At 39.2% G+C, this 26540-nt stretch overlaps 1 protein-coding gene across 6 annotated transcripts in view; it reads left to right on the top strand.

Moving 5' to 3' along the window:
* LOC145989899 (uncharacterized) overlaps positions 1-26540 on the top strand; it is a 267058-nt gene that overhangs the window by 93709 nt on the left and 146809 nt on the right. The gene's annotated exons all lie outside the window — the stretch shown is intronic.

Here is a 26540-nt window from a genome sequence, read left to right as displayed (position 1 = left end):
TGATGCCAAACGGAACGCGAGTATACCGATACTGGCCAAAGGAAGTGACAAATGCTGTCAAGTCTTTACTTCTGTCATCTAACCGTATCTGATGGAACGACTGGCAGAGATCCAAACAAGAGAATACCGCCGCTGATTGGAGATGTTGAAACAATAAGTCTATGCGCGGTTGTGGAAATTGATCATACGCTATCAGACGATTAAGGTTCTTATATGAGCATACTAGACGGTAAGTACCGTTCTTTTTTGGAACCAGAAAGGCCGGGCTGGAGTAAGATGACCGGCAGGGTTCTATGATGTGCTGAGCCTGCAACTCTGCTATCTGGGTCCGCATGATGTCAGTTTGAACAGGATTTAGCTGAAAGGGTTTCGATCGAAAGGGGATATCTGAAATAACAGGTATCGAAACCGGATCCAAAGTGCAAGTACCAACCTTTTCCGTAACCACATCCTGAAATTGAAGTAACAATGATTGTAAGGATTGGTTATCTAAGTGAACAGGAAGAGGATCGGTAATGGCAGACACCTGCGAAGTGTCCGGTGAACTCGAAGAGGAACCCAAAGGCGCCTCAGAGATAGAGATCTGAGCAAGGTCAGGGAAAGTCATAGGTACACCCTCCTGATGAAAAGGAAAGGATAAAAGTTGCGTCTCAAAAGAAATGGTCGCCTTGGTATGGACCAAAAAATCCGTGCCCAAAATCACTGAAAAGGGGAGAGCTTCCGACACCCAAAAGCGCCATTGCCAAGTAAGTCGATCGAGTCGCAAAGGTAGGTAACAAAAAGAAGATAAAGAAAATGAATGGTTAGTAACATCTCTCAATTCGATGGAATGATCAGAAAAAATAGGAAAAGAACCGTTAAGTGTATCGAGTAAGGAAGAAGAAATTATAGATACCGACGCAGCTGTGTCTAGTAACGCCAAAACAGGCTGTTGATTAAGAAGCACCCGCATAGTGGGTGTAGAGTGACCTTCAAACAAAAATGGATATTCAGCATGTAACGAAACAGGAGGTGTGGCCACCTGCATTGTGCTAGACGGCAAATGTGAATCGTAACCAGAATCTGGCTGCGTTGAAGACGCTACCGCGGGCATACATGATTGAACTGAAGGGGGATCATGGGGCGAAGGATTGCAATCCGCGGAATCGTCCGCCAAAGGCGAATGAGCCGGAATGGCCGCAGTGTCAGGCTGTTGCTGGAGATTCCATTTCAATTCCGACTGCCAGATGTTTTGTGCCAAAAGGAGTAGATCCCCAACCGTTTGAGGACAAGAATGACCCAAAAGTAACGCACGAGCTGGGAAATTAATACCCTCAATTATCGTGCGTAACAACTGAGCTTCAGACCATTCCACCGGGAGGGTTTGACAAGCATCAAAAATGTCGCGAACGAAAGAATATAAGCTTTCTCCGGGTTGCTGCACCCGATGTAAAACCTCGTTCTGAAAGGGCAACAATAAGGAGTATGGAACCAAACGATTCCAAACCATCAACTTAAATAAATGCCAGGGCAACTTTTGTAAGAGACCCTCCATCCAAATCTCTGTAAGTGGGGGTAAGGTATACTGTAGGGCCCATAACAAAACAGACTCCACATCGAGCAATTCCAAATTAACAATCTTATGGAGTCTAAACATGAAATTGAACAAAAGGTGGATATCCCGTCCATGTAACAACGGCAAATCCGTAAAAAGGAATTTAAAGGTATTAAAGCGGACAAAGTCACGCACGGGAGTATGGTGCTGGGGTAACAATAAACTACTAACAAAATCCAAAGTTGAAGGTGAGGGTGGAGGTAAAGGGGACGGTGCATAGGGAGGCGGAATATCAAATGTCATTTCGCTATCTCAGAAAAAGGCAGGGAAATATGTAAACACACAGAGGAAGAATCCCCAAAAATATATGTAAAAAGGCAAAATGGAGAAAAACAAACGATATAAGATCCAAGGAAAAAAAAGGAGAGGGGAGGGGGGGACTGAAATAGGTAAAAAGGTACGTTACAATTGTAACGAAAAGGAACAATGTTGATTGCTTAGATCAAAAAAAAGTGCTGCTAAGTCTGAACTGAAACCAGTTACAATTGCACAAAAGATAATGTAGTAAAACACTATATATGTACCTGAAAAAGGGAAAAGAAAAAAAAATCAATTACCCAAAAAAAAGGGGGGGCCAAAAACAATCGGGGGGGGAAAAATTGTCAGGTTAAGTAATAACAACAATTATGATGCCGCAATGAATCAGAAAACCATGCTCTGCTACCAAAATTTATAGCGTGACGTGTGTGGTCAAACGCAATCGCACAAATTGATCAATTGGAAACGACTGGGCTGCGATCACGTGCAAGGTAAAAATAATCTTAACGTCCACACTTCACGCTACAAGCTTTTATCTTCTTGTGTCGTACTTCCTGCACCGTACTGCGAGAGTTTACGGGCAGCAAGGGCAAGAAGCACGAGACAAAAAAGGACCCTAGAATAAAGAAACTTATGAATTATGCACCTTCATGCAATAGTTTCGAAGGGATTCGCCAGTGGATAGCAATGCTTGCCTTCTCCGCTGTAATCTAGAATTTATGGTTACGTTCTCCCGACGTAATATCCTTTCTCCTTTTCCAACGTTGCCAAACGTGTAATCCAATAGTTGTTCTTTAAGGTTAATTTCAAATAGGACTTTCAACCAGTCCCTCCTTTTTTGGTAAATCTTACTATTTAATGCACGTAACCAAGATAAATTAAATGACCTCCACAATTCAATTTAACAAATATATGTATATTCAAAGTTCCAAAACAATACACTTTGCGAGTATACACAATCTCCAAAAAACTAGAGTTGAGAGCAATTTTAACAATCAATGTAACATTAACAATAACCTGCGCGTCCTGCGCGCTATTTTAATCTTCTCGCGTGACTTTTCTATATTTTTTTTTTTGTTAACAAACCACGAGTGTGCACCTAAAATACAGTTTAAATCACAACCTTATTCTGGATAGGGGGGGGGGGACACCATGAACAGTTGGCGTGTACCGGTTTGTGTCTCTAAATTACCTTGAAGGTACAATTTTGCAAATATAGCGTACCGCTATTTCTTTTGTTTAAACCCAAAAATACCTCTCTTTTTATGCTTAATCAAATGCCTCTCTTTTTTATGTTAATCAAATGCCTTTCATTTTATACTTAATCAAATGCCTCTCTTTTATACTTAATCAAATTGCCTCTCTTTTATACTTAACCAAAATGCCTCTCTTTTATACTTAATCAATTAGTGCTACCGAAAGGCGGGCAGGTAGGTTATTAACTACGAGATAGTGAATTGGGATAAGACAGTAAGAGTCGCTGTTCTCTAATCAAAATCGCACATGGGTGCATTCGACTCCGGCGACGGCAACTTAGGGCAATCAAAAGGGGAACACTTCACTGTCAATCTTCAAACGCTGGCCATGCGCGGATAGACTTTGCTAATTAGTTCAATTATGCAGTTAGTCACGTTTAGTGTAAGACCTTTTTTTTTTTTTTGAAAATATCAGATTATTAAACGCGTCGGCAATATAGGACAAGTTCATGCATTCATACGCTCGCCTTCTTTCCTTTACTCCCCTTTTATTTTTTTTTGTTTAATGCCCACTCACCAATACATACGTTGGTTTCAAACAATTATCAAAAGTTCATCGAGAGAAACGCACAAAGCCAAAAAGGGGAGGGGGGGGGACGAACGAAGTAGAAGCACTGTTTGTTTTCTAGAATTCGTTACTCAAAGTTCCGTAAAAGGTCAAAGTGAATTATCAAAATGTTGGCAGCGAACGGCAGGATCGCAAGATGTAATCACCATTTCCATATCACGGTCAAAAGATAGTTTTTGTACATACCTCCACTAACGTTCAATACACAGAAAGGTCCACGCCTTCCTTCCGCTATACTCATTCAACAGGCTTCTGCTTATTAACGGTTGGAATGGCAGGTTTCACTTCAGGAAGCTCTGGTGGAGTTGTATCTCTTGCCGACGAAGGATCAGACGTCGTGCCCAAGGACAGGCACCTGCCGTTCGGAGCGGGAGTAGGAAGTAGCTGCGAGAGGCGAAACGCACACGCCAACTAACTGAAGCAGCGTATTTTACGAGCTGACCAGAGGTTTCAGAAATCGCCGCTAGAGGCAGCACAAGAAGTCATCGTGAGGCAAAACGACCTCCGATGGCTAAAAAAAAGGGAACGTCGCTTTTTCTTCACTTTTTTTTTGAATGTGTAAGGTTTGTAAAGCAAAAATAATGCAAACGTTACAAGTTTGAGCCTGGCGACTAAAATTTTGTTGTTTCAAATGTGTGTCAAACATGTCCGAACATCTCAATCCAATGTTCGTACATGGGTTTGGAAAGTGAGCCGATTGAAAACCCCGTGTCCACTCAACGCCGACCCCATCTTACAAATTTATTTAATGTAGCAAACTGTGTAGATAACATGAAAAGCCATTTAAGGACTTTGTAGATCTGCTGTGTTTGACAGGAAAATTAGTGTGAGTGTTCTACCTACGTAAGGCAATGATAAGCAATGCAGAGAATTTATTCATTTCATAGCTGAAACTTTGAAGTTAGGTCTAGTGGAGAAAATAAAGAAAAGTATATACATCAGCCTTCTGATGGATGGATCCACAGATAGATCATCATTCGAGCATACAAATGTGTACGTCTAATAAGACAATAGGTTCAAATAAATACAGAAACAAGTATTACATTGTAGGCTTGGGTACTGATGGTGCAGCAAATATGGTCGGGCACAAATTAGGATTGGCTGTGCAAATGAAAGCAATTTGTAATAAAATGATAAATATTCACTGCCTTGCACACCGTTTGCAGTTAGCTGTGTTGGAGTTAAGTATCGTAGAGCATTTGATTCCGTGATTAGGACTATTTTTCAGTTTTATCATGGCTCGGCTAAAGACTTCACCTCTTGAGAGAAACGACAGAAGTTATAGGAGAAGAAATTCTAAAACTGAGTTATATCAACACTATTAGGTGGTTAGCCAGCAAAGAAAGTGCTGTAAGAGATCTCTTGCAATCATGGAAAGCTGTTGTGACCCATCTTGAATATGTGGCCCATGGAAAAGACCATGATGGCGCTAAAGCTAAGGGTTTGCTGAAAAGTATGAAGCAATTTAAATTTGTTAAGCTTCTGTACTTCCTTTTGGATTTTTACAGAAAACTGAACCCTTTAAGCGTGGCACTACAAAATAAGAATTTTTGATTTCATCTCTGAAAATGAGACTTGAACACTGGATGATCTGGAATCTAATGTTCGACCAAGCGAACAAGATTTCTTGGACCATGTATCCATTTCAGGGAAGATCAGGGATGTGCAGCTCACAAACATTCAAAATGGAGAGCAAGAGTTTCAGACTGTTAGAGGAAACTTAATTAACAATGCGAAGGTGTAAATCACAGAAAGATTGCAATCTATATCAACAGATGTGATTGCATGTCTGCATGTTTTCGACACCTTGGGTTGGCCTCCCAAAGAAAATATTCTTCAGTAGCGCTACATGTACTTGAACCCGAGCCTCTATAATGAGAAAGTGGATGTTCTGTTAGCAGAGTGGACAGAATACAAACTTTTGTTTCCTTCTCTGAATTTGAATCAGATGCTGGAGAAGATTCACAGTGAGGAGTGTTCAGCAAGATTCCACAATTTGCTCCAGATTTTGACATTTTGTGCTGTTCTACCAGTGAGAACAGCTTCAGGTGAGAGAGGTTTCAACTGTCACAACAGAGTTAAGACTACTTACAGGAACTCTCTGAAGACTGAGACACTGGATGATTTGCTCTCAGTGTCTGGCCCAGCAGCTGCGATTAATAAGTGGTACTTCAGTGTAGAACTACAGCGCCACACAAACATTAATTCCTAACGTATGTTCTTTTTAATAATTGCTCATATTTTTATTATTTATCAGTAAAATAGTGGCGACCAAAGATTTTAGTCCGGCGACTGACTTCAAACTTGAAATTTCATGCCCTGATATAAGTCTTCGCATATTTCAAAATAAAGTGCTCTCCTGTGCTTTGCGTGACGCCATGAAGGCGTATAGGAGGTGTAGAGTTAGAGCCTCACACTCTCTTGATCATGGCCGAAGGTAGGGGTGATGTGATGAGCACCACGTCCCCTGGCATCCTTTACCTCCCAGAGTTTCCTCCAGATACCCACTTTATACAACGCTGTGTGTGCGCTGGAGCCGCTTCAACAGGGAAAAAATCTCTGTTCTCCCCCACCAAGGATCGAACCCGGGGTCTCTCGCATGGTAGTCAGGCGGTAGTATCCCCCGTTATTAACATTTTCTCAGTTTTCACGTATGTCAATTTTCTGTTTTCTGTATTCTCATTGGAAAAAACGCAAACATCCATGTCCGAAACGAACTAGAATCCGGGACTCCTGACATATAGTGCGTTGTGCTAACCACTCCGCCACGGAGGTTGACCTGAGCTACTGCGACTATTTATTATCATTGTTGTTCTTAAGGAATATGTATTGGAGTGGGGGGATTCTAGTAACTGTATAGAAAGAGAGAGAGAGATATTTCACTCACGTACAGAGGTCTGTTTCGCATAAAGGGTGTGTCAGAGAGAAATACATTTGTTGTACAGTTTCAAGTGTTTATGAGCCAAAAAATGATAAAAAAAATATAATGTAGTAGCCTATAATTGTGCGTTATCAATGAAGGTGAAAATTGCATTTTAAACTTACCCCTTCAGTTCTCGCTGAGAGGATTACATAAACAAGTGAGAATGATCGTTAGGGTTTTCCTGATTCTTTCGTTTGCCACTTGAGTGTTGTAATTCACTGTTGTATCAATAATAATAATAATGGTGAGATCTGTCGTATCTGTTGTTGCAAGAAAATGGGTTCTCATTTAAATCTTAAACGAATAGCACTTACCAAAATATATTACTTTTTTTTTCAAAATGTCCAGAAATGCTGAATAATCATAAATAAGCTAATTCTAATCGGAAATATTTGTATTTCCATTTTTTAAATTATCAGGAACTGAGATGAATGAAATCACGTGGAAACAATTGGATTGTTTTCCATTCATATGCGCATTTGCTATCTCTCGTCTTCTTCAGTTTCGTTCATACTACCAGCATCGTTGAATTCTTTCGTAAAAACACTGAAATATTGCAGAACGTCCCTTTACAGCTTAATCCGATATTATAGCAAAGAAAAACTATTGGATGCTGCTTACAGAAAGGGGAAGTTATAAGGTCACAGAGGAACAAACTACAGAAACAAGAGACACTTCACAGCACACAACTGACAATTACAAACTGTCAGCAATAGGAAGGAATTTTCATCCTAGAGGTTTATCTTCCCGCTTCTGGGAAATCCATCCCTCTTCCGAGGCGTCTACATCGCTTTGGAATTCAGGTCTACCAAACGAAAGATGAAACATAGGATAAACCTTGAAATTTCTGGCACCTGGCTGGGGCCTACCGACTGACCACCGCCAGGAGATAAATTTAGTACAACAACTTTCTCTTTTCCTCTTCATCTATTGTTTGCAAGAATTAATGTCTCAAAGAATGGGCTTTTATATCACAGCAGAAACTAAATTCCGGCTCACTTTGAGTTCAAAATCGCCATTAATTTATGACACTTACATAGCAATTTAAGTGTCGCAAAGTAACTGTAAAAGTGACTGTTAAAACGTTACTTCTATCGTAAAAAGTAACTGTTACAGTTACTCAATTTTAAAAGTAACTAGTTACAGTTATATTTTCTCAAAAAAAAAGTAACTGTTACTTGTAACTAGTTACTTCAAAACACTGGATTTTGTAAATATCAGAATCACCTTTGGTGAAAGTACATTAATCTCATTATCATTTAATGATGTTTGTTTAGACTCTAAGACAGGAAACAAAATGTACGTACTGATGGGGTGAAGCTCATACGAAAGAAAATGTAATATGTTTACTTCAAGCACACTTAAATTTGATTTAAAATTCAATATAGACAAAAGTAACAAACATTTGGTGTAGAATAATATACAAAAATATTAAACCGTAAATAGTGTCATTATCATTAAACTATAAATAAACATGGCAGGTGATATTTTGCAAGCTATGATTAAAACAATCACCAAAATTAAGCTACAAAAATGTAAAAAATATTTTAATTATGTAGTGCGTCCAGAATGTTTTATTTTTACTGGAAGGAAAGTTACTTAAATTGTATGGTTTCATTAACACACCAAACAAACATTTCCATCCATAGTAAGTTCATATATAGACTGCAGTATCAGAAATAGAAAAATATATATTTACACATTTTTTTATTTGCTTTAATCAAACTATTCAAATATTTCACAGGGCCGTTTACCAGAAAAAGCCTTTCTATAAAAACATGTATCTATATATATGCTGCCAAAAACAGTACAAGTAATTTTAAGCGTGATTTTTATCCACCTTGCTCAAGACTAAAATGTATGAAGGAATATATTTTTATTCTTAGTATTTGATATTAAGTACATTTTTTTTGTTGTCGAATTAATTCATTTGCAGTCAATTTTCCGAAGTTACTTTATAGTGGTCTGCAAAGGGAATTAAAATATATTAGTTAGTGGTAAATATGACAGTTAATATTTCCGAAATGTGAGACTTTTGAAAAGGATGGGATCCGGGAGTATAAATGAAATTAAACTGAAGTGTGCAAATATTTCCTGCAGCACTGTTTGTCGCAGTGTGTGGGTCGATAATGCCTGAACATGGAAAATGTACCGGAAGCAAAAAAGAGTTGTGATGATCTGCCAAGGTCGCAAACGAAGCAAACTTGAACTTCATTGTCCGTGACCTTGGTCGGTCACTTGGTATGGCGGAAGTAGCATTGCGGAACAGCGGAGGTGTGTTTGGCTGGAGGAAGGCCTTCCTTGTCACTTCACTTGTGCCTTTCGAAATGTCGCAAAATATTCACGTTCTACAGAACACTAGTTGTTTAATCATCCCTTTATTTTCATACAATGTTAGTCATTTATCAAATCCTTGTGAATATTATCATAAATGTTTAATAACCGGCCTCCGTGGCGGAGTGGTTAGGACACCGCGCTACGATGTCAGGGGTCCCGGGTTCGAATCCCGGCCTAGGCATGGGTGTTCTTTGTGTGTGTCCATTCATTAATTTCATCATATCACTCATCGTCATCTTCGCGAATAGCCAAAAGTGGCAGAAAGGCGATGTAAAATAAACCAAATCGATCAGTCATAAATGTTTAATATCCCCATTTAGTATTATACTCCCTCTGTCCCATAATTATAGTCCGGTATGCCAAAATTGTGACCTTTTATTTATGTTCTTTTGGATACTTGATCGGCCAATTTGTACTGATCCTTGAGTAATAACGTTGTATGACTCATTCCCGTGTTTAATTTTCTTCTTCTGTATACACCAATGTCACAGTTTGCCTATCGGACAATTATTATGGGACAACAAACAAAAGTGTACCGGACAATAATTATGGGACAGAGGGAGTAACTCCTTTTAACATTTACACTTTATTATTATTATTACTATCTTAATTCTGCCATGGCAAGGTTAACTGTCTAATCAATTTTGTATTTTAATGTATAGTCTTTGCAATAATTGCATATCGTCGTTGTTAATACTGCTTAGTACTTCGGATATTATTTAACCAAACATTCCTCACTAAATAACATAACTTAACCGACTAAAAGCTGCATCCTTCTGCTAAAAGATTTTGTTCCAGCGAGGTCAACCGCGAAGACGAAAGTGTGTGTTTCGGAAGCAAATCCGAGAGGCTGCGTCTCCCTCCCCCCACCCAAGAGCCCCAGTTCTTGAGGACACTGAGGATTGTGGCAGGCGATATTTGCGTTATCCTCAATTGCAAATGGCGTAGGTTGCGAATCTGGGTGCAATAAACCATTGCCTTCAGGTAACCCCATAATTAGCAATCCATTGGTGTAAGGTCAGGCGACCTCGTGAGCTACTCAATGGGTCCTTGCCGACCTATAAACTTCCCTGGAAAATTGTCATCCAGCCACTGACGTACGATTAATCCATTAGTCCTATGGTTCCTGACTTTTGACTCACCCTGTATTGGCAAACCAGACTTGTTCTGGCATGTGTTATTACAACTTATGAATTTATACTACTGTAAACATATATAAACTAATAAAGCGCACACAAAAACGGGGGTATCGAAGTTCTGAAGTTACTGACGCCCTGATTTATACTACAGGCACCAGGGCATGAAGCTCATGCCGCTGAATGTGTGCGGGTGGAGAGGAGCTTCTTCAGGGGGTTCTTAATCTGTCTAACGAAGTTTGTTCGAACATGTAAGCCGTTTCAGTTCAAAATGTTAGTCGCAGCGGCCTTTCCCGAACTTTAGTCTTTGGACAGGTTGGAGGGGTGTTATAACGATCGATTCGTACTGAATTAATTGGGCCGCCAGAATGTTCAGATAAGAGATTAGCATGCCAGAAAATGATCGAGAGGGACTCATGCCTGTGTGTTGATTAGTTTCATCAAAATTGGCATGGCGGTTCGTAGATGTCTTGTTTAGCTTTCGTAAATGTGTTTCTATTTAGGTAGACGACTTTGTAGAAATCGAGATGGGAACTACACTAGACCCTTCGAACTTGACGAGACAGAGCTCTGTAAAATCGAGACGAGATCAAGTCTTAGTGTCTACAGGCCCTCAGTCTTTTTCGAGACTATTTATGATATTTGAAGAAAAGTACCTACCGAATTTGCTTTACCATACATCACCTTCAGACATGTCGCATGCCAATATTATATATATACACAGTGCGTACATTTTAAAACCGGCCCCGAGCACAAATGTGAGAAATGTTACAATATAGTGATTTGCGCATTTAGTATCTTACAACAATGTTAGAAATGACGTCCTTCTTGCAGGATACACATGTCCAGACGGTTGCTATATTCCTAGCAACTTTATGGAGTACTTCTGCGGTAATATTCTGAATGGCAACAGTGATGTGATGCTTCAGCTCTTTAAAAAAAAAAAACCATATGAAGTAGTCCGGATTGAGAGATCAGGAGATCTGGGATCCTTGTGAAATAACCCTTTCGCCAAAAAATTCCCCCAGACAAACACGCAATGCGGTAGGGAAAGGGAAGGGGAAGAACAGGAGGGAGGGGAGTATAGGTATGCAAGAATTGAACAACAAAGTACAAGAATATACACAAATAAACCTTTGTTGTAAGGTACTAAATGCGCAGACCAGTATCTTGTAACATTTCTCATATTTGTGCTCGGGGCCGGTTTTAATATGTACGCACTGTATATATCATTTATTCAAGGCAGAAAACTTTGTGGTGTTCGTTGCATCGGGAGGAAGCGCCAAACAAGAACCTTACCAAGAAAATTGTTTCCCCTTAATGACTTCTGTGCACTTGTTTAAAAAAAAATGTGCTATGTTGTTTATACTATATATTTCGAGACAAGACCTGGTCTTAATACCATACCCATTTCTATTTGTTGTAGTATGACTGAAAACATCTTACACCATGATGCAACCGCACCGGTAGCCGAGTGCATTGAGTAACGATCTCTTGTCTGAAGTTCCGAGTTCGGTTCTCGACCAGAGTAATGGATCATGTTTGTTCTCTCATGTAATCACCATTTATCTGATATCCACGACCACTTAAATAGGAGAAATTTGGCGTTGAATAATTACATACATACAAGCATGATAGTGCAGCAGAATTATGGCAGATTGGCTAAACGCGTATGAAATTTAACAAAAAGTTTTGGAACGTTGTTATATTAGACAATAGGTGAATAGACACGGCCTTGCAATGCAACAACGCATCGTATCTGTCTGGTGGACGTTCTCGTCGACATAAGCCACCGTGCCTATCGCCTATTGCCAAACATAATAATATTCCAAACTTGCTGTGCCTAATGTAAGAATATTCCAAACTTTTTTTGAGGAGTGTATTTCAAGCATGTTTTTTGAACTGTGGTTTGGAGGGAGACTAAATAAATCATTTTTATAGAAGTCTATCACTATCACTTCTGTATGATGGTGAATAGGGCTAGAATTTTCATGACTTAGCATAATTTTTTCTGTAAGGGTGATGTGTTCCCCAAAACATATAGAAATAATTCATATTAGGAAGAAACTAATTAAGTTAAGGAGCTTTTTAAGGGCATGTTTTGGCATATTTGGCCATTTTTGCGTGATATAGCATATTTTGATGGATTTTCGGTGATATTCAGCATATTTTTGCATTATCAAGAAATATACAGTCATTTTCGAAGTGGATTCGTTCTTAGTCCCATGTTTACTCGATTTTTTTTTACTGTAGCAAAATCTTTTTCATTTTTATTTGAAACATTAGAGAAAGTATTAATTGTGTATTGCAACTCAGGGCCCATAAAGTGATGTTTGAAACAGTCCAGTTATAATGGCATATTTTTCAAATTATAGTGCATATTTTGTAAAATTTTAGTTCATAAGAGCATATTTTATTTTGCATATTTTGGTGATTTTTAGGTCATAAAAATCCTAGCCGTAATGAATATGCATGAAATATGTATGAATTGAGATATATCTGGAAATCTTGTAAATGTGGTGGATTGTGAACATGAATGTGTATGAAGTATGAATTTAGTTATCTTACGATATATCTTCTGAAGTATATAATTGGGGGGGGGGGGTTGCCACTAGGATATGCTAGGCTGTAGCCAAGGGCCGCACAAAAATGAGACGCTCAAGGGGCAGAATTGACTAAGACATCGACTATTAAAATTCATTAATATTGTGATAATAGCAACATGAAACAACATGTGTAATCCTTTTTATTTGATCATTTCATGAAAGAAGGTAGAAGGAAGCAGTTTCTAGCAAATAAATAACTTCTTATATCATTAACGAAAATGGAATTTAATGAACAATTTTTAATTAGATATATCTATATTTTAAAGTTTACATGTTGTTTTGCTTCTTTTCTCCCTTGAAAACAGCCAGTAAACGACTTCTTTTTTACCCCTCCGGTTTTTTAAAGTACAAGTTTTTAAACTACCCGCTTTCTGAGCAACTGGCTTTCCCAGACTACGTAGCAGGTTACATTAGTAGAAACTGAATAACAAATATTACCTTCACCAACCCATGATAATAATATTAATGAACATATACCAACATTTAATAAAGAAAAGGATCATTTACTGGTTCTACCATTACAATGTGCTATTCATACAGGGCTTGCATTTAGTGAAATTGGAGTACCATGATAACAAAACTGTTAATAATAATAATAAAGTCGGCAGGACCCAAAACAAAGGATAGCCTATGGGAGAAAATTTTATACCCCTGAGTGTACTAGATTATGGATATGAATGTAGAACAAATTATAATAAATTTAGATATCTAAATATGCTAGATTGTGAATATGAAATGGAACGAAGCAATATGTGAACTTAGATGTTTCAATGTCTTCTAAATGTGCTGGATTGTGAACATGAATATGGACAAAGTATGTATTAATGTATTGTATGTACCTAGGTATAGATCTTTCAAATCTTCTATAAAAAGTGCTGAATTTTGATGAGAATCTGAACGATTGTTGCGTTCTCAGGAGATAAATTGGTTTCTTGTTCCCGGACAGGCTGTGCGAAATTCATTGAGCGACAGAGCGAAGCGTGTCTTAACCTATTTTTCATTGTATCGTTTATGAATGCTCGATTCCATTCCTAGCAATTGTCGAGAGCGATTGAGGTTTACTGATGGGCTGTCTCCCAGAACTGGTTACAATTCTCTAGAGCCAAGTTCTGGAATGAATAATTCCTTTGCAACCCGGAGAGAGAGAGGGAGTTGATGACATCACTGTATCGATCCCTTTCCCTATTTGATTCAAATCCATCCATCAACACGCCAAAAGAGGGATGGAGGGGAGCCACCATGACAGAGCTTGTGAACATATTGCACGAGGTCCCCAGGGATCTTCCTCAAAAGGGCTGGTTTAATGTACTCTGTAAGATATTGTCGTCCTCTGTATGGTTTCATTGTTGAACGAAAGGTGCAGTCACTAATACCTGTAGTCTGCTGACCTAATTGCGTAGGGATTAGTCACGGATTATGTATGAACATTGTCTACAGGCGTGAAACATTAGCAATGACGATGCCGGTTATTCATGGCCGTAATGTACATGATGTCTCGCTCAGAACTCCCAATTTTAATGTTTCTATTACAAAAATACTAACAGCGTTCCTACTGTAACTGGAAAAGTCTTGGAAAATCAAGTGGCTTTTGTACTCCCCAGGATTCTTTATTTCTTGAATCAGTCTCTTGATGACCGATATTCTGTATAAAAATGATTTCTTTGTTTATTCATTTTCACCAAAGTTGAGTAAACTTTATTGTCTTGAATAGCATTGCAGTTTAACAATTGAAACTTATTTATTTTAAATTTGCCTGGAGAACCAGGAGAAGTCAAGGTTTTTTCTTACTGTTTAGCGCACAGAGGAAGGTCTAGTTTCGCCTGAGTCTTGCGGTTTTGCCTGCGTGGAATTGCCTGTCACTGCTACCGCAACGGGCTCTGTTATTTTTGAAACACTGCTGACGTCTACTGTTGCTAGTTTCTCCATTTTGATGCCAATGGTAAGTTATGCCAGGGATCTATGTTCGAGTCCTGATCGAACCTTCATTTTTAGCTGAAATTTCATGAAATTTGTTTTGCAAAAATTAATGCCATGGGACCACAGACTGACTGCACGTGAAGTTTTCCAAATGACAGCGTAAGCAACACAAAGTGATTGGTGGTACGAAGCTTGAGGTTGTGGGTTCGAATATAGTGGAAGGGGTGACGTCACCAAGTAGTTATTTATACTCATAGTCGTGATGAACTCTAAGCAATCTAAATGATGAATGGTTCAGGATAACATGCCCATGGCAGGGAGAGTAACCTAGCACGCTACGACGCCAGGGGTTCTGGATTGGAATCCCGGACTGGCCGTAGGTGTTCTGTGTGAGTGTCTCTTTATCAATTTCATCATACCACTCATCCCAGCCTCCCCGATGCCGTAATGGTAACGTCGTCGCTTTGTAATGAAAGGGTCGTGGGTTCGATGCTCGGTGCAGACATCGGCAGTAGGTTCGGATCCTACTTTAAACTGTAAGTCCAGTCCCGATTAGCCTTTCTGGACATAAAATGGGCTTAAAAACAAACTCAATATCATCACTCATACTCATCTTTGAGATTATCCAAAAGCTGCAGGAAGCGGCGTAAAGTGACGTAATTCAATCAATTCAAGATAACATGTAAATTTCCCAGCATGTTTACCATGATCAGAATTGCGCAGACGTCAAAAATGTCGCTCTGATTTGGGAACCAAACGAAAACCTGCAGTTGCACTAGCCCGCAGCCTTTCGCATAATTTTACTAGGAGACATAAATGTGGCAGAGGTAGTTACTGAAACAACATAGTAATATTACACAGTGTAGCGTTTTCCAACCACGGTCGACATACAATAGTCTTGTGTTGTTGGAAACGCAACACGGCAGAATCCGGTTCCCCTCGCGTGATACATCGAAGAGACAGGTAAGACCGTTATCGTGACAACCTGAGAACTGGTCCTCGTTCTCAGAGCATCCCCCCAGGCCGGAAACAGTAGCATCACTTAATCCCAACAAAGAATAAGGCCGGGGTCTCATTTTTCTCGCAGGAAACTAGATCGTGCTCCATCTCCCATCCTTGGAGATGCCTTTATCCCGGCGCTGAGGACAATAACCGTAAACAAACAGACCATTGTGTAGTTTCCCCCCTGTTCCCGTGGCACGTTCCCCTCATTTCTGAAAGAAATATACGTCGCAGTCACTGTTTTCTGTAAGGCGAGCTTTTGTGTGCGGGCGGAATAGCTATGTAAGTGTGTAGGGAGGTGAAATGTTACGTTCTTCCTTGTTAAATGAAGGTAGAGATGTGGCGTATTGCTAGAATGTAGGCTTTTTTCGGACTATCTCTACCTGTGCACCAATCTGAATGGTTTACAAAGTAGAGGCCTTGCGATGATCGTATTAAAGAAAGGTTGTAGATTGAGGGCGAGGAACACCCGCATAGTTCTAATCACACCACATTTTTCATTCAAATATGCAGTAGTCGATTAACACCTTCAGAAGAGCGAAAACTGCTATGCTTCAGCTAAGCAAGCAATTTCTGGTTATCGGCACCATGAAGCTGGTCTGTATTCATGTTTGTTGAAAGGTCTAATTGAATACCAGAACCCAATACTTATTCAGTACACTGGAAAACCCGATTTCTTTGACTTTAGATTTTTAAAAAAATCATAACATACTTAGACACGATTTCTGTCTTAAAGGTGAAGAAATATTCACTCAAGAAAATATTGCCGTTGTTACGTCATTAGAGAGTTCATACAGTCAAATTGACAGCACCCCCTCCATCTGTACCCTTATAGATATGCATCCCAAACTACATGCAATTATACGGTGTTCATCTATTTCACGATGTCATTTTCTATAGGTCTCGCATCGTGGCGCAAGCTTTGGGCTCCGTTTACAGGACGCGAGCAGGTTCGCGACTCCTTGGGGAAGCGTAAAGCATGCTTTAGACGAAAGCATTTCCTTTAACATATTTGCTAGCATAAATGCTATGTAAATGCTTCCAAAAATCTTGTAGCAGACTGCACTTTACACGAAAGCATTTCATGGAACATTTCGATTAGCTGTTGAGATTACATTGTGTGATGTGATGAAGGCACATCGAGTTACACCATATATGGCGAGTGTACGGTGTTTACAATTGAAAAGAACTAAAATATTCTTCCATACGTGTACAGTAAACGTTGTAAAGTATATATTTAATCAGCGCCATGATTCCCTACTTAAACCATTTATTACGAAGCGTAATTCCTCTTCGGTTGAATAATTATCGTGTTTTAAAAATGTGAAGTGATACATTGTTTACATCTCACGCGGCCGCCATTACAACTGTACTCCTGACCTAGAGGTCGCTTCTGATTGGTTATGCTACGGAAATAGGACGAGTCATATTCTTGAGAAATGCCATGAAAGATGCCATGCCATCTGAAATGCCGTAAGATTTCTCACTTTACACGGTAGCATTTTGGTCATGGCACAAATGCTAAGGAAAACGCTTTCGTCTAAAGCGGGCTTAACAACTTTTCTCCTGAGATTTCGGCCTGTATGGGACCGGTGGCAACCCACCATCGTGAGAAAATTGGTGAGCTACGAATGAGTAGCATAACCCGGTCATGCCAACCTAGAACAACGACTGCTATACTGAACGTAACTCCAACTGGCGGCTGGGAAACAGCTAATCGGCGTTCAGTTGAATTTTCTTCGACTGAAATCGGGCATTTTCGAGTCACAAGGTACCGAACGTTGTTTGCGGGACGAAACAAATGAGCGTTGGGTCCACCACATGTTGCCAAACGTACTGTAAAACGCGAGAGAGTCTTCTCGGCCAACGATATTGCCAGCACCAGAAATCAGTGGGGTGTTAATGGTACAACTGCACACGTAGTCCTACACGAGAGAGTTTCACACGCAAACACTACAAACACGCAAATAGACAACTGGCAAAAAGAGAAGTACGCTTGGCAACGTTGCTTTGGGAAAGCTATGTGACCCCCAGCTTTTACCTCGCAACTGAGTTCGTTGACACCCATCGAGTCACATATCCCCAAAGACTAATGGGGGCAGGAGGGGTCAGAAATAGCCGTTAAGGTCAGCCGCCAGTAGGAGTTGCGTTCAGTATAGGCACTGGCAATTCTGTGTAGTAAGTAGTGGTGACAGATAAATTGTAGCCCTCACTAAATTTTTAAATTTTGACTGTTTCGTGACTAATTATAAAGGAATGTGCCCACTTTTATGTCAAAATTACTAATTGTTGCTGAACAATTATATGTTCAATGTTTGTCACCAGCACTTACTTTTCGTCATGCTCATCAAACATTTCGTTGCGAAACTATGCTTCCTAGGTTCAAAACTGGGAACAATTCTTACCTAGCTAGCCCTTAGCTATAATAAGAGTGTTTATACCCGTTGTTAAAATTGCTCGTTATCAGAAGAGTATGCGTAATAACGTGTGGACTATCAACTTGGATTTCAAAGTGGCGAATGACAGGGCCCAAATCACGACGTAAACACGTGTTGAAGATTTTACCATGGATGTTATGGAAGTAAGGCAGCTCTAAGGGAACCCAGAGAGTTTTGTTTTCCTATTTATTTCATCCTTAATCATCTACTACAGCGTCATAGTGGCGTAGTGTAGTGTTTTAATTCTTATCCTGAGCATGGGTGCTTCTCACGTCAGAATTTTATGTGTGGTAGCTTGGATATAACACCATGAAGCCCCTTTGACAACTGATGTATCCATAATAATTTTATACTTTGTTTCGGGAATCTCTGTAGCAAGCGAACGACATGTCTCTGCGCAAGTAGTGACTCGAAAGGGCTCGACCAATGAACGCCTGAGAGGGAACGGGGTTGCGTGGAGGCGAATACGTGGCTGCAGCTACCAGCAGTTTGCAGCACCGCGCACTGCTTTGCTCTGTCCAATCGCCTCCTCCTCTACCGTTATGCATGACCTTGCTTCACAGATCACCAGAGGTAGTTGTAACTATTAAACCAAGCCAAGTCAACTGGTAGGTTTTTTCTAATATTTTTACATTTCAAATTTTTCGTTTTTGCAAAACTTTATCATTTTCACCTAAATTTAGGTCTGGTGTTGTTTCCTTGTGAGTTTTCATGTTTTTCATCTGATCATCATTCATTTTTATCGTTGCGATTAGCCGGAAGTGGCAGAACGATTCACCAGATAATGTTTGCCTTCAGTGTGTACTCTGTGATTTGAGTATGAGTCAACAATATGTGTAGGAGGAACCACTATACAACTTAGAAAACCTCTCCAGTTTTTCTCCAAAATCGTTATCAGTGCAATCCGCGTGAAATGTATATCATGACTCCAGCGCAGTCGAACAAGTGTTTTGGGAAGTTTCACGCGGATGCCGATAGCTTCGTTTCCACAAGTCGGCCTTATCTCGGAGAAAGATGTCTCCACTCAGGCACTGCAGCGGCGTGGGAATCTTGCCAAAGATAGCGAGGTTCTGCAGAGCCGTGGACAATAAAGAAAGTCTTGTCTTCGGAAGAATGGAGGAGTTCGGTTTGACCCACTACCCCATCAACCCCTTTGAGGAAGTTGAGAGGGCGTTCCGAAAAGAAGTCACCTTGGGATTTTGGTACAGATTGTGTGAAGTTCGATAATGAACGTAATCTGTCTTCTGGTGGTGTTGACCAACCTCACCCATCATTCTGAATGCTGCCTACTTGATTGATTTAGATTATTTTACTTCCCCTTTTTGGCTAAACGGGTAGATGAGGATGAATGATGATAAGATAAAGTAGATAATCACAATCACATACAGACATATGCTGGCCATGGGCCCAGACGCCAGATCCTCTTTAGTCTGCAAAATACAGTCCAGGGTGTACTAAGTGAAAGTGAGGTTCACAGTTGGATGTCTTGACAAAGCCCCACCCCTTACACCCCCAACACTGCTTACTGTTATCCTTATCGCAGCCAAAATTTTTATCTTAAAAATGTAAAGTCAGGAGAGTTTGAGTTTTGGTTTCAAATCCACTTCATGCACAGGAAGGCTGATCGGGACTGGACATACAGTTTAAAGTGAAATCTGAACCGAACCCCTTGTGCCTCCATCGGGTATCGAATCCGGGACCTCTTGTTTACAAGGCGACGACGTAACCACTACGCCATCGGGAGGCACGTACAGTCAGGAGAATATTGCAAAAGAGCGCCCTAAATCTGTATCCTTACAGATATGCAACCCAAATTGCTTGCAAGCGTACTTTGTTGCATCGATTCCAGGGTATAACTTTCTGTAGAGTAAGCAGTGGTGACACAAATATTTGCGAATTCCGTTCTCTGTTGATGAGATCCAACTCGTTCCCAGGCCAACTTTGCATACATGGTGTAATTAGTGTTTCTCACGGGACGGGACATGTTCCGTCTCGTCTCGTTTTCGAGACGAGACACGAGACGGGACAAGTCTTTTGAAATTCGAGACGGGACGAGACGGAATGCCTTTCTCGTCTAGCTTTTCTCTGAAAAGTCTCGTCTCGTCTGGAATGTCTCGAAAAAATAAAAGCAAAATATTTATTCAGTTGCAAATACTTGTTAGCTTGGAATAAAGTATTTCAATTAGAAACGTTGATAAACGTGTATTAAGTCAAAAGAAGACTATTCTAGAGAGAGGAATGAATGAATACTTAAACTTATTTTCAATACTCTTCCGAAACACAGAATTACTCCCCATTTTTGTTTTTCAATTCATTCCAGGTTAATAACTTTATGTTACAATAGTACTCCAGATACTAATACAATTCTGAATAACGTCAAGTAAAAGGGCGGGTAGAGAAGGTGGAAGGAGGGGCCAAAAGATCGTGGAGTATCTGAGTCCGAGGTTTATCTTGTAAAAATAGTCTCAGCTCTATAGGTTGGAAAGATAAACGGACCGACGGATAGGGTTTATTATTATTATTTAATTTTTACATCAAAGGGTGTACAGAAGTGAACGTTATTAGGAAGTAGGAAAAACATTGTGGGAAACATGGCAGTACAAATTGATAAGGAGTTGTTGGGAAAGTTATTAAGGAGTCCAAGATATTAGCAAGACTAAGAGAAGGAGATAATTAGGGACAAATAATCCAGCATTATCCCACTCCGAACAGCTGAGAGCTAAAGAGGAGGAGAAAATACGGGAAATATGGAAAGAAGTAATTTGGTGATTTTAGTGTTTACGGGGAACCACGACAAGATTTTACCACATGATATTTGTACGGGTTGCGAAATTATTAGAATGTTATGGAAATTTCGGATATGTCTTTGTTGAGAAAATTCTTGTTGTTTCCCTCAGGCATTCTACAGGTGGTTGGATTCGATTTTTTTACGTCAGTTTGAAGATTATTTCCAATGCTTTTTTTTTATTTATGTATTTCTTATTTAAGGAGAATACTATTCCTTGGATTGTAATAACGAAATACTGAGCCTGATATAGAATAGATTTCAAATGAAGGAATGCACTAAGTTCTGTATCATCGTCGTAGAAGCAAACTTTGTTCTATGGGGACTCCCCGATTGTACAGTGGTAGCGTCGTCACCTTGTAATCAAGGGGTGCCGGGTTCGATACCCCGTGAAGGAACATAGTGATTTGAATCCCACTTTAAACTGTGGGTCCAGTCCCGATTAGCCTTTCTGTAAATCAGATGAAGGAATGTTGTAGCTGTTCTTTTTATTCTGTAAATTTAGCCTTCAAGTTTATGAGCAAAATACATGTAGTATCTACTGTCTACATTTTCACTCGTTACTAAACACATTTCACAAAGTAGTTGGTAGAGGTTGACCTGCAGTAGCGGGTACGTGCCATAAATCCAGGCCTAAAGTAGGAATGGTAGTTGATGCAAGGGAGGGGCAATAAAAATTCTGTAATTTGGTTTGCTTGCTGACAGGAAGTTTTGCAGGGAAAGCTGAAAAGGAAAACGGCAGACTTTGAATGAAAGAGGGACAGTGGACACAAGTTCTTTGTATTATTCGCCGACACACAAGCTTCCATTTCGAAGGTGAGGCTATTGGCAGCGAAGTTATTAGAGGGTTGGAAGCAGTGACGACGCCAGAGGAGGCAGGGGGACGCCCCATGTCAGACACTTTGCCCCCCCCCCTGGGCCCTCCAACTGAAGTTAATTAAATATCGAATAATAAGAGAATTCATTTATAAGAGTATGACGATTTTCACCTTTTCAAAGTGGTGTATTCTGCATGATATCACTTTCCTGCTTTCGCGTATAATACCAACTTGATTAACAAATATTAATTTGTTTAGTATATATCTAGAGCTATGTGTGTGTGACTTTCGTTCAAGATTCGAGCGCCGACCTGGGCATAGGTGATTTCTCATTCATTTATGTCCTGTAATAGCCGAGATTAACCTAAGTTTTACCCAGTCTTAAGAACTGGGGAAAAGTGTGAATGTGGATGGTTTTAAAACATCACGAATATTTTCAGGACCACAAGACATCATCTGTAGTACGCGTAAATTATTCTAATCGTGGTCGTTAGTGACAACGCTAATTAGTAAAAGACATGGAAAGTTGATTCAAGATTTGGTTGGTTGGTTGCTTTGGTGTTTTAAGTCCACTTTATGCACAGAAAAGCCAATCGGGATTGGACTAATAGTTTAAAGTGCCACCACTGGGTATCGAACCCAGGACCAAAAGTGATCGGAGAAAACCCGACACTACATGTCAGTTGTTGTGGATTCATCGCGGTTTCTTACTATTCAGGGACTTGAATTTCGAGATGATGAGTCTGAGGAAACCTTAACAAAGGGGATTTCTTCGATACTCTTGAAGCTAATGAGGGGATATTATTTGGAAATGTATTGAACGTGAACCTTAAAATGCAAATTACACTTAAAATTCGATTCAAAACATATCGCGGGCAGGTAAAAGAACGCTTATTAGGATTTGCCACTCTTCAATCATTGGATGCAGGTTCGCTCTTTCTCGTACATCAAAATCGAAGAACAACTTCCCGCGAACTCCATAGGTGCCTGTAATTGTGTAGCACAGACATACGTTGGAGTGATAGAGTAAGAGTAAGTAATGCCAGGGTCAGAATATTTCTTAAATTATGAGATAACTGTAACCTTTGTCTAATTTTTTTATCCTGTGATAACATTTTCCTGAAAGGTGAAACACAAATTTTGCCCAAAACTCTTCAGCATTACGAAGATGGTTGTCCTTAAAATCTTTGAAAAACAGGATGCTGGATGCAAACTGCCTCATTTGGCTGTTCTTGCCATTGAGAAGAAATGTCAAGTCCTGGACGTACCAAAGGTGGGCAATGTGTTCTCCAAAGCACATAGAGCAGAATTCTCCTACAGGAGAAGTGCCTCACATTGTTTCTAATACTCAAGAAGATTCATTTCTTCCAACGTCACGTTTATTTTGCAAGAAAATTAAACTCTTCGAAGCATTTTTTCGTCATTTATATTATTATCTTATAACTTAAATATTTATATCAGTAGTTTCATCTCAAGAAAGACGATGAATTATAAAATTATGAATGTCTTCCAATACTGAAATAGGGCACTAGAGACAACGCAACTTACCAATAAAAAAATAATTAATGTCTTTATTAAAAGGAATCATATGGAGATAAACTCGTAATCAAGAAGTAAAGTAAGGCAGTAAACGTCCACTCTAAATAAAAGACAAACACAAAACACCATACATGAATATAATAATAATAATAATAATTATTATTATTATTATTATAAGTATTATATATATATATATATATATATATATATATATATATATATAATATATGTAGTGTTTTCGGGCGTTTTAATGTGACTGCCCCCTTACAATATTTTGTTGCCCCCCTTCCCCCCCCCCCGTCACATTTCCCTGGTACCGTCACTGGTTGTAAGTAAATTTATTAGGATAAGGAAACTAACATTAGCTGTTGACAGTGTTGCACCAAAGGACGTGATATGTGCTACTGTTTGTATAAATTATAGGAAATTTAAGCAAAAAAATTATAATTGTTGAGACTTGAGAGTTGTTTCCTTCATTTGATCGTAGGAAGAGGTTTTCTGAGACAGAGTGGGATTATTTTGCACATGCATGAGAAAGGGTGCTTGTTTAAAGATAGAGACGTATTTTGCACATTTTTAAAAGTTCAGATAAAACTAGAATTTAGCCTTACTGTTATGAAAAGAAATAACGCAGTACAGGGAAAGAATAACTTCACATTTCTCGCACCTGGTGGGATGCAACATACATGCACAAGAGTATTGCAGGAAGTCTATAAACGAGGATGAAAAGGGATATGTGAAATTTGACTTAGGTGCGGGTGAATTAGTGGATTCTAATATTCTTAAGGTTGATATTGTTTATTTAAGTCCATGATTCACAAATAGGCTAAATCGCGGACCTACCTACAGTGCGATCCGATCCACTTTGTGCCTCCATTGGGTATCGAACGCGGGGACCCTTGATTACAAGACCTCGACGTTATTACAACGCCATCGGGGAGGCATCCGTTTACACAATTTTTTGATTTCAATAACACGTTATATGCATAATCTGATAATGATGCACTTTTGCTGCATCTAAACATATTTTTTTCAACTATAGCATGTCTAAAAGAATCATTGAAGTTGGGATTTTTATAACTTCAGGAAGCACGGCTCTGTAAATGTGCGATATAAAATATATGCAGGTTTGCCTTCCATACGTGGTGGTTTTGTCACGTTTCTTCGCTTCGTACAACATACACTTTTGCAGGAACGGCTTCTTGCATCCTCCTGGGGCCTTCCTCTAGCTAAACAAAAAAATATATTTGTTTAGCATAATCGAGGGTTACTTTTTCCTGCCGAACAAGGATTTTATTGCGATCATACGGCTTTGAATGACAGTATCAATGAAGATTTATGTACACTACTACTTATAATAATGAGCATAAAATATTAATCAGGAACTTTATTTTTCGTCAACTGGATGTAACATCCTTTTTTGTTATTCAGCAAATATTCAATTCATCACCTTTTTTGACATTAAACTTCTAGCCAGGACAGCTGTTTTTATGCAAATTTTGGCGATCTTAACTACACGTAAGCTAGATATTAGCTAATATTCGTGCTGTTATATTACTATTCTTCTACAATCTTTGTAACATTTCATGTAATAATAATAATAGAATTGATTAATTTACATATTCAAATGAATAGACCTATGAATTATATTAATGTATTAATTTACACATTCGCTTAATTGTTGTCGTTAATGTTATTATTATCATATTTTCTGAAACTCTTGGCTCGGATACCCTCCCCCGACATATATTTCTAGATGCGTGTCTGCCGAAGGATAAATTAGATCAAGCGGTGGTGGTACCGGACTTAGAGGCTAAACGGAAAACAAAGAAATATGTGCGTCATAAGCTGAACATAAGAAACAGCACAATATCATAAAGAAACACTTTTTGAAGATGTTTAACAATGTTAAGAACAGTAAATGTAATATACTAAGTATTGAAATTTTAAATAGTATTTTGTGTTCGTACTACACATTTAAAAACTTTTTTGTTGCTCCCGAGTGCCAAGCTTAGAATTTAAAGAAGAAATGTACATTTTCATAGGGCACGTAAGTTCGACATTTAGAAAGAAAGAAGGTCTAGTGGAAAACATTTCAAAACTTCCAAAAGGTATAGCAGTAATGAAAAGAGCACTCTTGTATGGAAGCCAGAAAAACCACAAGGTAGATTTTATAAGATACCTAGCAATCAGTAACCAACAAACTGCATTTTTAATATTAATGTCCTCATTATTAACGAACCTTATTTATTCTCACCACGCAATGGGTAAAATATTTGGAGCTTTATTCCACTTTCCGGAAAAATATTTCGTGTTTCTGCTTCTTTTGACTTTTGTTGGCATGATATCCCGGATCACTTTTTCGAGACGGGACGAGACGAGACGAGACAGAACCCTTCGAGACGGGACACGAGACGGGACAAACGAATATTTTCGAGACGGGACGGGACAGACCAAAGTCTCGTCTCGTCTCGTCTCGTCTCGTGGGCAACACTAGGTGTAATTCGGGGTGTATACCACACCCTACCGGGATAAACGCCACAGTGGCTACAGATCAGATGTGCAGAAGGTGATAGCTCTGGTGTCAGAATGTAGACGGGCAGTCGTGACAAAAACGTTGACTTTTCCGCCAAAAATTGCATTGTGAAAACAAAGAGGAAAGTTACTCTGGATATTTTTAACGCGTGGTGTATTTTAGAATCTTGTAGTGAGAAAATAGAGGTTTAGGAGATTTTGGTTGAATTTGGTAGTAATGCTATGCGTGAAGAAGGGTGTAAATGTTGAAGGACGCCATGTTGCCTTTCTGTTTGCGAGCTGTGAGGCGGGGCAAAAATACCTGGACATTATATTGGCCCCGCTGAAAATGCAACAGGGCAGTAGGCCCCACATTTTTTTTTTTTAATTATGTGTAACAGTGCAAACAGAAATTGTGTTTTATATGTGAACGCGGGAAAATAATTGTGATGATAGTGTCGGAGAACAATTATTGTCCACCATCATTATTGAATACAAGTTTTATCTTGTTCTTAATGCATTAGCTCTCGTGTAATTCTCCAGATTTATTCTTCTTTACTTCAATAACAATTCTTGTTCCTGAACTGGATTTTTTTTTGCAGCCTCTGCGGATTTTTTTTTTTTTTTTTTTTTACGTGAGGCGTTTATCCCGGCTGCTTGGGCGTATAATCTTACTCTCAGAGTAATACCCCAATGCAGTGTTTTATTTTGGAGGTTTTTTATTATGTTGTTTTCCTTTTAACCAAGCCTCGTATATTTATCTGTTTTAACTTATTTCAGCAATGTAATTAAGGATTTCTGTGTTATACTAGTACTTTCTTCAACGGGCATCAAGACACTAAAATGGAT

Source organism: Lepisma saccharinum, chromosome 7, assembly GCF_977018435.1.
Source record: "Lepisma saccharinum chromosome 7, izLepSacc3.1, whole genome shotgun sequence".
Taxonomy (NCBI): Eukaryota; Metazoa; Arthropoda; class Insecta; order Zygentoma; family Lepismatidae; genus Lepisma; species Lepisma saccharinum.
This window is presented reverse-complemented; position numbering and strand designations above follow the sequence as displayed.